This window comes from Chinchilla lanigera, unplaced genomic scaffold (assembly GCF_000276665.1).
Source record: "Chinchilla lanigera isolate Chin_1 unplaced genomic scaffold, ChiLan1.0 scaffold00023, whole genome shotgun sequence".
Taxonomy (NCBI): Eukaryota; Metazoa; Chordata; class Mammalia; order Rodentia; family Chinchillidae; genus Chinchilla; species Chinchilla lanigera.
This window is the reverse complement of record NW_004955424.1, coordinates 27,987,011-27,997,257: the sequence shown is the minus strand read 5'-3', so window position 1 is coordinate 27,997,257 and position 10,247 is coordinate 27,987,011. Positions and strand designations below refer to the sequence as shown.

At 42.4% G+C, this 10,247-nt stretch overlaps 1 pseudogene; it reads left to right on the top strand.

Annotated features, from left to right (window-relative positions):
* The window catches only part of LOC102003672, a 7,545-nt pseudogene extending 6,603 nt beyond the window's left edge, over nt 1-942 (top strand).
* Nucleotides 943-10,247: the final 9,305 nt, after the last annotated feature.

Sequence of the window (10,247 nt, the reverse complement as noted above, 5' to 3'; positions counted from 1 at the left end):
TCAGGAAAATGATTACATTAAGGGGGTTGAATTCTACTGGGATAGGAGCTCCTGGGATAGTGGCAATGTTTTAATTTCTTGACCAGGGTATAAATAACACAGAGTTCCTTTTATTATAGTTCATTTAATTTTATAGAGTTCTTTTTATATAATTTATTCATGTACATTTCTGCATGTTATATTTCACGATATAAGTAGCATTGTTTTGTTTTGTTTCACTACTGAAATCTAGTAATCCCACCTAAGAAGACTGAATTTCAACAAGCTCCCAAAGGATGCTACTGCATTTTGAGTGGCACAGATCTAGTCTACTCCCAAAGTTTGGTCATCCTTAAAAAGATACCCATGGAGCTCTTCCTGTAAGCGGCCTGAGGTGACCTGTGAAAATGGTTCGCTACTCTCTCGACCCAGAAAACCCCACAAAATCATGCAAATCAAGGAGCTCAAATCTTCGTGTTCACTTTAAGAACACTCATGAAACTGCCCAGGCCATCAAGGGTGTGCATATCAGAAATGTCACCAAGTATCTAAAAGATGTCACATTAAAGAAGCAGTGTTTGCCATTCAGGCATTACAATGGTGGCACTGGTAGGTGTGTCCAGGCCAAACAGTGGGGCTAGACACAGGGTCGGTGGCCAAAAAAAGTGCTGAATTTTTGCTGCACATGCTTAAAAATGCAGAGAATAATGCTGAACTTAAGAGTTTAGATGTAGATTCTCCGGTCATTGAACATATCCAGGTGAACAAAGCACCCAAGATGCGCTGCCGTACTTACAGAGCTCATGGCCAGATTAACCCATACATGAGCTCCCCCTGCCATATTGAGATGATCCTTTCTGAAAAAGAACAAATTGTCCCTCAACCAGAGGAGGAAGTTGCACAGAAGAAAAAGATATCCCAGAAGAAACTGAAGAAACAAAAACTTATGGCGTGGGAATAAATTAAGCATAAAATAAATGCAAATAAAAGTAAAAAAAAAAAGATATCCATGGAACCATTCCACATGCTGTAGGATGCAGGATACGGTCTTCTACCTAGTTCATAAGGTAGGTCTATCCAGCTGCTAGTCTGGACAGGTTATTGAGTTGATTTCATGATTATGTAAACAATCCTGCCAGCCCCCAAAAAGCATGTGCATGTGTACACACACACACACACACACACACACACACCCTCTCAACATTGTTGATTATCTGTGCCCTGTTGAATTCCACCAAGCAGGGTATAAGTTTAGTGTGTTCTGATTCCATGTATATTAGTCAGCTTTCACATCTTTTGGCACAAAATACCCAACAGCCACAACTCAAAGGAGGACAGTTTTAACTTCACTCATGATTTCAGGGGATTCAGTCCATAATCAGCAGGATCCAAACAGGAACATCATGGCAGGAGGGTATGATAAAACAAAGATGCTTGGTTCACAGCCAAGAAGCAGAGCAAGGGAACAGTGCCAGAGAGGGAGGGCTGGGATCATACATTGTACCTAAGGTCACATCTCCATAGCCCACCCAAAAACACCCAGAAGTGTGCTTTACTAATCCCTTGGGCATTTTTCAATCTAGTCAAATTGAGGTATCATGCTTAATGATCAGCACATACCCCTTTTCAATTTGACACCCATACATATCTCCTTAAGCCATACTTAATCTCTAAATAAACACTAGGTCATAATTCCACATAACATGATACAACTATTCTATACCTAACCAGAAATACACTAATTCCATCTCCAAAATCTCAACAGTTCCAGCATTGTTCAAAAGTCCAAGTCAAGGTCTCTTCCGAGGTCCAAGAGTGGGACTGTCACTACTGGAATGTGTGGTTTAGAACCCCTCAGAACTGGTTTGTAGAAGATTTTTGGAAAAGTTTGGAGAGGTGGCTAGAGAAGCCCTAGAATGTTGTAAGCAAAGCTTGATGGGTGACTCCAATGGAGGCTCAAGAGCCAGAACGCTGACAACAGTAAAGGCCAGATCATGTTTCAGTTGGAAACAAGTGCTCCATTGGACTAGAAGCAGGTATGTTATATTCTGGCAAAATATTTCTCTGCATTCTGCCCATGTCCTAAGACTTTGCTGGAGACTGAGATTAAGGGCGATGGACTGATTGATCTGATAGTGGAAATTTCAAGGCAATCCAACATTTACGCTGTGGTGTGGGTACTGATGGCTGTGGTCAGTCAGATTTATTGCAAAAGTTGAGCACAAAAAGCATAGGAGAAAAATTTGAAAACTTATATTTTGGCCTAGAAGGAACCATATGTAAAGCTGGGGCCAGAGGTATAGTTTCTGAAGAGATAAGCACCATTAAAAAGAAACCAAGTACTTCATACAAGAAAGATACCTTGAAATCACTAAGATCCACACCCACACCTACACCCAAACATGCACACTAAAGGATGCAAAAGTGTCAACTTTTCATTTGGGAAGAGAATCCCTAGCACCCCTACTAGAGAAGGAACTTGCTGAGCCATCCTGGCACTCAGAGGCTGCTGCTGTCATGGTCCAGAGAGGCCTGGCTATTACCACTGGTGACAGACTTTGGCATTATCCACATGATTCTAGGTTACTGCCAGTTTTGGGATCAGGGGCTTCTGCTCAGATTTTAAAGTGGGGCTTAAGAAACTGCATTACTCAGTTTTACATCACTGAGACACAATACCTGACACCCACAACTTAAGAGTTCTAATTTGGTTCACATTTCAGGGGATCTCGTCCGTAGGTGGTTGGCTCCAAGGCAGAAACATCATGGCAGAGAGACAAAAGATGCTTAATCTATGGCAGTGGCGGGGAGAGAGAATTGGAACAATGCCAGAGAGGAAAGGGCCAGGGACCATATACAGGACCCAACGTCACACCTCCATGATGCACACAGACCCACCCAGAAGTGTGCTTTACTGATCCTGTGGGCATTTCTTAACCCAGCCAGATTGATCACTGGTCAACCCTGCACAACCAGCTATTGGTAGAGATGAAAAAGGTTGGAAAGGTTGTGGCTCAGGGACCCTGAAAAGAAATTGTTTTCTGATGCAGATGAGAGTATAACCATTCTGTTCTCTGTTATTCTGATTGTTATCAGCCTTCGACCATCAAATATAGATCCTTGCCAGTTTATCAGGAAGTAAACAGCCTGACTTCTCCCTGTCTAAATTCTTCATTATATTTCCTGGGATGCTACACAAAATGCAAAGCTGCAGCTAAAATTAGAAGCTCAGGTGCTAGTAGTCTTCATGAGACATCATGAGAAAGGGTTCAGAGAGCTGCCTGGGCCCTTCCTGGACTGTCATAGACAGCAAAGAAGGAAGAGGAGCAGAGTGGAAGACTGCAGGTATGACCCAGTTCTACCTGTAGAGAAATCCTGATGGACTTTTGTTGTTTTTCTCTAAAAACACCCTAACCTATTTTTATAATTTTTTTCTTATTCATCAAAATACATTCATAGTGAATTACAGTCATTCTCTGAAATTATTCAAGATAAAGCTTTGTTTTCTATACTGAGAGCTACAGCTTAATAGTAATATTCTCAGTAGTACCGGGCTGACGTTGGATATGACAAATTTCTTAAAGAGACAGTCAAACTGCTGTTTTAAATGAATCTAAAACCTCTGAGCACAGCTTTGAGTCAATTTCAGGCAGGAAGCTCACATGATAGCTAGCTAGCCTCATCCTTCAGACTTCCTGGATGTGAACATATAAGTCTTATAGTGGGAGTGAAGGTAATACATAACACCTTAGATTTATGAGTACTTTTCTTTGTAGAAATTGTATTTTCTCTGGGCAGAGTGACCAGCCCAACTTAGAATCTTGCTCAGTTGTAGTGAAAATTATGGAGTATTACAGGGAACAAAGAAGCAAACCAAAACCAAAAGCAAGGGAGAGAAATAAATAGTTGCTCAGGGATCTCCCAGGGCAGCCTTCTCCTTGGCAGGTAGAGCATCCCTGGGCCCCAAGGCATTGACCCAGCTGCCTCCTCCCATCACACGGCTGTTGGGAAAATTAGATTGACCAAGGGGCCAACCCATAATTTGGATGGGTACAGGAGTCAGGGGCCATTGACTTGTCAGCTTCTCATGTCTCCTTCTTTCAGTCATTCACAGGCTCAAACACAGGAGGCTACAAGTGAGATTCCCAGAGCACCTATTTCCTCTTATGAATTGAGAAAAAGTGCAGTCATTGTAAATGTAAACAACGCCTCTGTGTGGGCTGTGTGCAGCCTGGACTGGCCCACAGCACTGAGAGGTGGGGTGATTAAATGCTTCCCACACCCACTTTGGGTGCTCAGGCCTTACCTCAGCAGCACCTGAGAAGGGTGCCGCACAAAACTGCACCACAATTAGCAACCTTGCACAGGCCGAGGCACAGGAAGTAAAAGTGCTTAGAAGAAAAGCAACCCTTCCTGCCCCACTTCTTCTCTCTCTCAAGCGGCATTTCCCAGGAGATGTCCCCCATCCCTAGCTCACCAAGTATGCACAGACAGGTGGAAACTTCGGGATGGGCACCCTGGGATCTCCAAAGGAGACAGAGTCAGGCACTGGCTGTGCCCCACCCCCCTCCCTCCTGCTCTGGCTCCTGAGAGGCCTTGTCCTCCCTGGAGATGGCCACACAGGACAAGCAGGGGTATTAGAGAACTTGAACCTGACCAAATTAATGTAGAGATGATTAAATAAATGTTCAGATAAGGTTTTCTATGGCTCTATGCTCTTACTGACTCCCATTCTAAAGCAAGTGAATAAATGTTTGAGCAAAACCCTCAAGCTTTGCTAGGAGTACAACACTGTTATTATTAGAGCCATGGGGAGGGAGCCATGCCATCTCGAGGCAGGGCCCTGGTGTGCTGTGTGGGAGGCAACTGTCAACAGCTCCTAGGAGGAAAGCTTGTTTATTGTCAGCAGCCTGGCATAGAGCTTAAGACAAACCCAGGTCTCCAGATCACACCCACATAGCCGTAGGCAGTGGCTGCGCCAGATACTGCATCCAACTGCTGGAGTCCCCAGGGTCTTTGCTCAAGGATGACTCAAGCAATGAGGAAAACCAGGAGGGCACTAGACAGCTGGGAAAATTCTTATGGGGCCACCCAACAATACACTTCCAGTAAAAATGTTTGGCATGGGATCCTTTCTCCAAAAGACAAAAACCAAGAGCCCAGAATACCACAGAACACCTCTGGGCACAAAATTTTTTCTGTCACTCAGCAAAGACATTGAGCACCTTCTATGACAGACACTATACATGAAAATAGGAAGTTTTAAAAATTGAAAAAGACAGTCCCAATCCCTACTCTCTTGGAGGTTACAGTCTGATAAAAATTACCTGCAATTAAATTGCTTATCATGCAATGAGTATTCTGATAGAGGAAGTTCTGGGACCCGCAAGCCCAGCAGCAGGGGAAATCTAATTGACCACAGGGAATTTCCTTGACAGGGAAGCTATCACTAAAGCATACCGTGAAGTTCAAGCTGCTAGCACTGCAAAAGATGCCAGTCTAAGGCCATCACTGCTTTTTCTCCTTCAGCTAATTACCTAATGTCTACCTATATGGCTCAGGTTCTAATTTATTTCCAGCCTCTGGACCAGAAAACTCTAAGAAGAGATATAGTCCAGACATCCATCAAAGCATCCAGAAATGACCATAGAGTCTTTCTAATGATCACACTGTTGTTTTAGTGATAAGCACCCAGTCCTTTATGGTGTGATATAAAGAGCCTCCTATCAGCTAAGAAAGAATATGGATTAGCACCCTCAACCCCTGGGCAGAAAAAGTGAGGTGACAAAAAGTTTCACTGATTTCTGTCAACCTAGCAGCTGGGGGAAATGTTTTAAATTGCAAATCAGATGATGTTCTCCTGGGTTTGAAACAGTCCAGCTTATTTAAATATCTCCAGCTCGCACTGCCTAAAAGGCAAACGTCCCAACAAAGACTCAGACAAGGCTCTCCCAGATCGAGCTGCTCATCGCCTCTCTTGGCTCATTCTGAGTCAGCCGCAAGCACCTCCTTGCTGCTTTCCTGACAATGAGGCACACAGCTTGCTCCCTTCTCTGGGACCTTGCATGCATTATTCCCTCTGCCTGGAGCTTCCTCCCCATCTGCTTACATCCTTGTTCTCTCACTTGCTTCAGGTCTCCACACAAGTCTCCCATCAGCGAGGCCATCCCTGACAGCAGTGCCTCCCCTGCAATCCTTCCCTCTTTTGCATTACTGTTTTATAGACAGTACGTAGCCCATGTGACGCACTCTATATTTTGTCTCTTACTAGAACATATACTCCTTGAGGACAGAGATTGTTTTCCCTTGCTTCCCCTACTGTTTTATCACCAGTGTCTAGAATAGTACTGGGCACATAAGAAAAGCTCATTAAATATTAATTGAGTGAATAAATAAGTTAGTTAGGAACAGAAGAATTCAATAAAAGGTGTTGGGATTTGGGCACTCCAGATAGAAAATAACAAAATTCGATTGCTACTAAAGCAAATTCTAGATGGATTAAATATCTACATACAAAAAGTAAAGGTTTAAAGCTTTTAAATCATAGTATAGGAGACTATCTTTATGGTTTCAAGCTAGGGAAAATTTTCTTGGATAAGAATTGATATCATAAATAAAGTTTTAAAAAGATAAGCAATAAATTGAAAAGGAAACACAACATACATACCCCAAAGAAATTATAACTCAGAATATAAATAATTCCTAAAATGAAAAAAGGTAAATCCTAGTAGGAACAAGTGGTAAAGAAAATAGAAGGGCAATTTACAAACAAGAGACTGAATGACCAGTAAGTTTAAGAAAAGCTGCCCAATCTCACTAGGAAATAACCGCAATGAAACACTCACCTCCATCAAATTGGCAGCAACTGAAAATCTGATCAAATTAAATGTAGATAAAATTTTAGGACAATGAGAACTTTTATTTACCAATGATACCTCTTATTTACCACTACTTAAGAGTCAAATATATGGCAAGAAAGAAGAATTTGGCAGTAAATTTAGCATTCATCTCTGCAATCTTGTTTGTTCTGTGCACAGAATGACGTACATGAAATATTCTCAGGATGAAGCTGCATGGCGGGGAGCTCTGGCCTTTGGGCCGGAACCCAGCTGCACAGGCACTGGGGAAGCAGGCAGCCAGCGTCCAGGAAGCCATGTGGCAGGGATCTCTGGCCTTTGGGCTAGACTCCAGCCACACAGGTGCCCAGGAGGTGGGCAGCTGGCTTCCGGGAAGCTGCACGGCAGTGTGCGCTGGCACACGCCGGCCGTCATCCCAACCACCACCATGCGGCTGAGAACTATCATGGCCCAGAGAAGCAATGACACAATTGGCCAGCCAGGCTCCAGCCATGAAGACCCACCTAGGGACATGTGTGAACCATCCCGACATGGAGAAACCCCTGGGAATAAATGCCACACAACAGGTCATTCTTTCTCCTGCCACTGAGAACCAGAAAAGTCCAGAGTCAGCAGAGAAGCAGCTGCTGAACAAGGACTTGGAGAACACGAGAATACAGACTACACCCGAAGACTCAGAAGTCTAGTTGACCAGGGTCACGAGAGCTGTTTGGAAGCTAGAAACCAGGAGGACCTTGCGTAATACCTGGAGAGACCCCCTGGAAGCTATTCTTCCCCTGACAGTACAGGCTGCGGTAGAGGAGTGCATGGAGCTCCAGAGAGGTCTGCACCGAGATTCCTGCTGCCTGTGCTGATGGTTGGGGAGAGGATACTAAGAGGTTTCAGGGTCCCAATGTGATGGAAGGCTGGAGAGAAAAAGCTACAAAAAGTGGCTTTCGCCCCAGATGGCTCACTTGAGATGTTAGTAAGGATTGCCTCCTCAGTATTCTACAGCAGTGATGAGGAGGAGGCCAAGGAGAGAAAACAAAGAGACTGAGAAAAAGCAGCTGCTTTTGCTGCAGCACTAAGACAAACAGACCCTAAGTCTGATTCTCAGGGCCCCAAGAAGAACTCAACGACTACAATCATCTGCTATCACTGTTAAAAGCCAGGCCACCTCAAGAGGAACTGCCCTAAGAACCCCACTGGGCCATGCCCTGACTGCAAAGGTGACCACTGGAAATCAGTCTGCCCTCTGAGGTGGAGGCCCCAGAGCTCAGACCCATCCCACCAGTTAGTCTAACAGGAATGAGGGGCCCAGGGCATACTCTGCCTTCTCCCTCTGGCCAGACTGTCATCTCCGTGGAGAAGCCCTGGATAATCAAGACTATAGAGGAAAAAGGAAACAGCCTGTTGCTAGACACAGGTGCAAGTCTCTCAGTCCTTCTTTTCAATCCTGGCCTTCCTTCCAGCCGTCACACCTCAGTGAAAAGAGTCACTGGTGAGGAGATAATATGCTATTTTTCACAATCCTTAGGCTGTAACTACTTGTTAGATCTTTCTTGCATATCTCTGTCTTCCTGAGAAACCACTTTGAAGATACCACCATATATTACAGCAGCTATTGATATTTTCCTACTAATCTGTCCATAACTCTGTAATGTTTGTATTTTTCCTCTGCTATTTCATAAATGGATGTATATTTATTACTATGTGTTTCCTACAACAACCTTTGAGAATAGCCAATGATTATTCAATTGGTCACTCATGTATAACTTTATTTATTTTCTTTAGAAACCACTTTGAAGGTACGAAAGTATAGTACAACAACCATTGATAATAACCTACCACTTTTGTCTGTAGCTCACTATTATTTGTCTGTTTTCTTGAGAAACTATCTTGTAGATAACAATATGTAAAACAACCACCATTGATAATTTCCTACCACTTTGTCTGTAATTCAGTAAGCCCCCCTATTACTATGTTATCCTTCTTCTACTCTTTAAAATTTTTTAAAAAAAGAAATATTCCCAGAAATTCCCTTCATAAGAGCAAAACATTGGAATCATTGTCAATGCTCATCAAAAGGGAATAGATTGTTACTTATTAATACAGAAGAATTCTATACAACTGGGCTCAGCAAACTTTCTCCACCAGAAAATAAACATTTTAGGTTTTGCAGATCCACTGAAGTCTGTTGCAGATTTTAAAAACAACCTAAAAATGTAAAATCTTTTTTAACTATATAAAAACAGCCAAATTTATTCACAGGCTGGAGATGCTTGCTAGCAGTAGTCTGCCAACTACTGTTACACAGCAACCAAAACTAGTAAATGAGTTGTATATGTGCCAACTTGAATAATCTTAAAAATGAGTGGAAAAAATTAAAAATATATACATTTTAGGTAAGTAATTCCTCACAAACTACTCTATGAACACTATATACTTGTAGTAAATCCATACAAACATGTATGAAAAGGATAGGCAAAAATATATAAAAAAAGAATAGATATAAAATAATCTGAGGCAAATATCGTACAATGTATTCACTCACGCAGAATATTAGGTACCTAAGTATTTGTATGATTCCCTGTATCTTTCTATATTTAACTTTTTTCTAAAATGCATACAGAAAAACAAGATCTCTAGAGTTTATGCCAAAATTTTAATGATGATTATTTCTGTTAGATGGGTGTCAGATTTCTGTGACTATAACAAAGTACCTGAGATAATAAACTCATAAATGGAAAGGCTTATTTTGGCTCACAGCTTTGGAAGTTTCAGTCCAAGTTTGTTTGACACTGTTGCTTTTTGGCCTATGAGAAGGTGGCACATCATGGCACAGAACACATGGCAGGAGAAAGCTGATTGTGGCCAGGTTGCAAAGAGGAAGAGACTGGAGTCCCACAACTCCCTACCTTTTAAATGCTCTGTAGTCTCTCAGTAATGACATAGGCTGGGACTAAGCCTTTATTTAAGACAAGGGCTTTGGATCTTATCACTAAGATCCAGACCATCAGTGGTATGATTTCTCATTTTTATTTATCTGAGGTTTTGTTTGTGGTTTGTTTCGTTTTGTTTTGTTTAGGACACAAGGTCTCACTATGTAGCTCAGGCTGGCCTCAAACTTACAGCGAGCCTTCTGCCTCAGCCTCTGTCTCCATGCCCAGCTTACCCATTCACCTTTCAGTGGACATATGGACAGTTTCCAAGATTTAGCTATGATAAATTGTGCTGCTATAAACATGGGTATGTATACATCACAGTGGTTTGATGTTTTTAACTCTTTTGGGAAGATACTTAAAAGGGGAACACATTGGGTCAAATGGAACCTCTAGTTTTAGTTTTTTGTGGAATCTCTATACTGATTTCAATAGTGGTTGTAACAGTTTACACTCCCACCAGCAATATAGAAGGGTTCCTTTTTCCTCA